Genomic DNA, 5,428 nt, shown 5'->3' on the forward strand with positions numbered 1-5,428 from the left:
GAGTAACAGTATTAATAGCTAACATTTAAACAGCACTTGCTGTATGCCAAGGCATCATGTGTTTTGCATTCTTTTGCAAAGAATACTATTATCATTTCCTTCTTCTGGCTGAGGAAACCGAGGCTCAGAGAGGTCTAATAATTTGTTCAAGGTCATACAGCTAGTAAAATGGCAGATCTGTGGTTGATCCCAAGCAGTCTGTTTCCTAAGTCTGTGCCTTTAACTGGCATAAGACAGAAAAAAATTATATATAAATGTGAAAGATCATTTCTTAATTATTTGGTGTCTGAAAGTTACAGCTGTGAGCTATCCAGCATGTTCCCTTGTCTCTTGCAGGCTTCCTAACTTCATGCAATTTCATCAAGCATTAAAGCACCAGGGTGGATGCGGTGGTGAAGATGTGCTAGCTGTCAAATGGTTCCATTGTGCTGCTTGCCGTCCCTCTCTGAGAGGGATCTGTTGAGGGAGATGGACAACATGAAACCTCTAACTAAAAGCAGGTCTCTCACCTGACAGGAGAAGGCAATGGCACCCCACTCCAGTACTCTTGCCTGGAAAATCCCGCGGATGGAGGAGCCTGGTAGGCTGTAGTCCATGGGGTCACGAAGAGTCGGACACGACTGAGCAACTTCACTTTCGCTTTTCACTTTCATGCACTGGAGAAGGAAATGGCAACCCACTCCAGTGTTCCTGCCTGGAGAATCCCAGGGACGGGGGAGCCTGGTGGGCTGCCGTCTATGGGGTTGCACAGAGTCAGACACGACTGAAGTGACTTAGCAGCAGTCACCTGACAAGGTTCTTATAATTTCTGTTTTCCCTCTCCATCAAGACCACCAACTATAGAAAGTTATTTATAAGGTTGTTTTTCCCAAGGTTGTTCATCCCATTCTATTGTGCAAGAGGCATTTTTATACCCCATTACCAGCACAGCTCTGTATACACTACAAAGAGCAAATGTTCAACAAAAGTATAGATGAGGAGGAGGAGGAGGCTCAGGCATATTACCTAGCAAATGCTCAAAAGAGGGGTGATGTGGCTGACTAGTTAACAGCAGAACTTTAGGGTCAGAGTAGACCTGGGTTCAAATCCTGTCATCACCATTTACAACTTGTGGGTCCTTGGGCCAGTCAGTTAATCTCCTGGTGTCAAATAGAGATAGGAGGGCATCATAAAGATGAAATGATATAATTCTTGTCAAGAATTCAGCCGGAGCTGCTTCTCTCGATCATCATCATCAACATCTCAACTTAATAAAAAGCTTAGAAACTATGACTTCATCACATTCAAAATTATCTATAGACTTCAATGTCATCTGAAGCAAAGACATAGATCTATGTCATGAAAGACAGAAGCTGGGAGTTTACAGTTTTTGGTGACAAACCTTTCTTGTGGTCTCAACAGTATAAAGTGAGTACAAGATGGTGGCCTCAGGTGGTCAAAGATAATCAAGACTTGAAATTCCATCTGGAGTCACCTGATGAACCTTGTCGCTTCCCGAGAGAACTTACCCTCCCTCTGCCCCCAGTGCTGCTGTGACTTAGACCTGTTATCCTTTCCCAACTCAGCATGGCCACAGTCATCCACTGTCAACGCTTGAGGACAACAGAAAGCTGGCCTGGACCTATCCTGCCTGTTCGTTACTGCCCCACATAACCCTGTTTCTTTTCTTTCAACAAACAGGGTTAATATGTGCAGCCTTAGATTATAATTTGAAGTCCGCAACAGAGTTGTGTTGAAAAAAGCCAAGGAATAGATTTTGTTGAACACAAACCAGTGAAACGAAAGGAAACATCATCGTTTTTGTACCAAATGCAATCTAATGATAAGCTGTATATGTGAGAATCCATCTGTTCCTTGGGTTGTAATTAAATTTCTCCTTGAACAACCATCTTGTATACTTAGGGGAAACTGTTTACATTTCATCATATCTTTGAAAAGGTAATCGATCTCTATCTTAATCAACCTTTCTTACTTGGATCATTTCTTTGAAAGGCTGATGAACATGGTTGCTTTTAAAAATACATCTCAGCAGTGAATTTGACTGGTATCAGAAGTACCATAAATCAGTGCAGTTTTAGAGATAGTTTTGATAATGAATGGCTCTGATGCCCAAAGCACCTTTGGCAGACTGATGCAGCAATGGCTCCCAATTTGTTCAAGTCTCTGTATCCATACCCTTGGGGAGTCTCCTTCTACTTAGACTCTAGACTGGGCTGTGTGATTGTCTGATCCACAGCATAAACACAAATGTGATGCGAGCAAAGATTTGAAAAGCACGTGCACACTGGAGCTCTCCCTCTCTTGCTATTCTTAGGACTCTTGTTATAGCTGCAACATGAATAAACCCATCTGGGGCTGTCTGATGAAAGATAAGAGAAATCCATAGCTGGAACTTAAATGGCTGCCTCAGCTAACAGCCTGCCAGCATCCTAGCTGACCCAGTGGCCATCTGTAGACACATAGGAGTGACACCTAGTTGAGACCAGCAGAAAGCTCATCCATTTGAGCCCAGTCCAAATTTCCAGACTACAAAATTGTGGTGGCTATTTTTAAGCCACTAGGCTGTGGGGAGGTTTGTTAGACAGTGAAAGCTAACTGACTCAGTGGCCCAGTTAGAGCAGAGTTGTTGCACCAGCACTGGGGCAGAGGTTGGACTCCATCTGAATTATTTTGCTTATAAACAGCTGTGAAGGACATGAACCTAGAACAACCAAAAGTGAGCAAACACCAGGTGGTCCATCCATCCACAGATACACAGGTCATCACGGTGATTAGGAAAACTAGAATATACCCTGTCACAGAGGAGAGGCATGGGCTGACCCTTCACTATTCAGTGTTTGGGATCAGTTGAGTAGACACTTGAAATTATGAGGATTTTAGGAACACTGAGAGCCTCCAGTTCAGCACCACCTAAAACTTCATTTGTTTGTATTTTGCGTTTCACGCTTTGCACAAAGCTCCTGAAGCCCTTGGTCAGATCAACTGACTCGTGAAACTGAAACTTGTTCTATGACTTTTTTCCACCTACTTTTCCTAAGTATACGCTCTGTAAAATCTCCCTTAGGAAAAGGGTTCTGTGGTCACATAAATTATTAAATACTCCTGATTCCTCTTGGAATTTCACAATGTACCTTGGTATTCTAAAGTCCTGATTGTTTTCATGTATTCCAGTGCTGAGATGTATATGACCATGGAACTCTTTTTGTGAGTAACATATATTAAATCCTCATTAACCAATGCTTTTCAGAGAATGCTTTGAGAAAGTTTTTTTAAAAAAAACTTTCTTACAGTGAGATACGGCATACATATGGAAAAGTACATGAAGCACAAACACGCAGCACAATGAACTACTGTGGACCAAACACTCCTGCAGCTCCCACCCTCATCAACAAGCAGATCACTGCCAACACCTCCACTAGACCCCTGCGCACTCCTAATCCATCAGGGTTTCCTCCTTTCTCTCGCGAGAGAACCAGGGCCCTGACTTTATGGTAATAGCTTCCTTGCCGTGTTCAATGTTTTGCCACCTAGTATATATACCTAAACTGGAGATCTGTTTTGTGTGTTTTTGAACACTATATAAATGGAGTTATATGCTACATATTAGAGGGGAAGGTGGTGTAAGTATCTTCAACTTTAACAGATAATGTCAAAGTCTTTGCCAAATCGAGGGAAAGGGTATCCACAGACATGCCTACCACCACGGTACAAGAGTTCCAGTTGCTCTCTAGCAGATGTTTTCTTTTCTGGCATCTACTCAATGGACAGGGGAGCTTTGAATTTGCATTTCTCTGTTTAGTAAGGAGCTTGAGCACATTGCATTATGTTTACTGGTCATTTGTATATCTTCTTTTGTGCTGCTCATGTTCAAGCTTTCTGCTCATTTCTCGATGGGGTTTCTACTTCTCTCTTAATGGATAGGAGTTCTTTATCTATTCTAGGTAAAAGTCTTTTATTGGGTACAGGAGCTGCAAAGGTATTCTCTTGCTCTTTGGCTTGTTTTTCCTCTTTCTTAATGGGGTCTACTGTTAAACAAAAGTTCTTCATTTAAACATAATCACATCTATCAGTTGTTTTCCTTTTATGCTTAGTTCTTAGTGTGACACCTGTAATAATACCTGTCTCTGGGTCCAGTGGTATTCCAAGGAGCTGGACTTGAAATAGACTACTACTGGTAGTAGTGAAAGCCAAAAACTGCAGATTGGAGAAGAAAAGGGTGGGAATGGGGAGGGCAGAACGCCAGAGGAGAAATGATAGGGGTTGTCAAGAAGGCAACAGGGGCCCTTCAGGTGGATAGAGGGTATGACTGCAAGTGGACTGAATGTCACTTTCACCAGACAGCTCCTTATGCGTGGAAAGGATGTTGGCAGTATCTCAGAATGAACAGAGAATCAGTTAAGAAGATGTGTGGGAAGCGTAATGTACATATCAACATCTCCAAAGGGAATTGTGCTGAGAGAATTACCACTCTGGCTGGACCCACGAATGCCATCTTTAAAGCCTTTGCCACCATCATGGATGAACTGGAAGAGGACATCAGCACAGCTGCCAGCAAACCCCGGCCACTCTGAACCTAGTGGTCCCTGCTAGTGATGTGGCTCTCTCACTCGGAAAGGTGGTTTCGAGATCAACAAAATATGACAAGGGAGTACAGGGGTTCAGGACCAGGTGGCAGGGAATCTGCCTCCCTACTCGAGTGACCAGGCCATTATAATCTCTGATGTAAGCCATCACTGAGTGTATCTGACAAGCCCTTCTGGTCATGTTGGAGTCACCCTGACTCCAAAGGCCATCCAGCTCCCTGGTCATCTTTGCAGTGATCAGGACACATAAGACACAGGCAATGATGGCATGGGCTTTCCTCATCCCTACTCCACTGCCCATCCACGTGCCTCAACCCTGGAGGCCTATAGAATTCAAGGATGCTACCTCACAACCACATTTGACCAAGCTTCCCCTGTTGGCAATGTGAAAATCTTGTTTTCCTCTGAGGCACGGCAACCCTGGATTCAGCGACATTGAATCCACTCTCCAGAGATGTATCTACTGAGACTACTCATGGACTCATCATTTCAAGCATTTTCATTGACCTCTTATGGGTACCACCATACAAGGGGTAACCATTCTCTTCTCCAGGGGATCTTCCCAACCCAGGGATAGAATCCAGTCTCCTGGACTGCAGGCAGATTCTTTACCATCTGAGCCACCAGGGAAGACCACTACCACCACACAATGGGGCATTAGGGTGCCCAAATCAGTAAGAGTCATCAGACACGGGGCATAGTTCATCACTGCAAACTCAAAGGAAGGACCTACCGTTAGGCCAGTGGCCATCGTTGGATCTGCTGCCAGCATTAGCCTGGTTCCGTATCTAGTTGTCCAACTGTCCTCAGAAATAGGTGGCACAGGGAGCTGCTAAGACAATGCA

General features: G+C 43.9%; 1 pseudogene; it reads left to right on the forward strand.

Annotated features, from left to right (window-relative positions):
* Nucleotides 1–4,302: 4,302 nt before the first annotated feature.
* Nucleotides 4,303–4,780, forward strand: LOC102181579 (annotated as a pseudogene).
* Nucleotides 4,781–5,428: the final 648 nt, after the last annotated feature.

This window comes from Capra hircus (genome assembly GCF_001704415.2).
Source record: "Capra hircus breed San Clemente chromosome X unlocalized genomic scaffold, ASM170441v1, whole genome shotgun sequence".
Taxonomy (NCBI): domain Eukaryota; kingdom Metazoa; phylum Chordata; class Mammalia; order Artiodactyla; family Bovidae; genus Capra; species Capra hircus.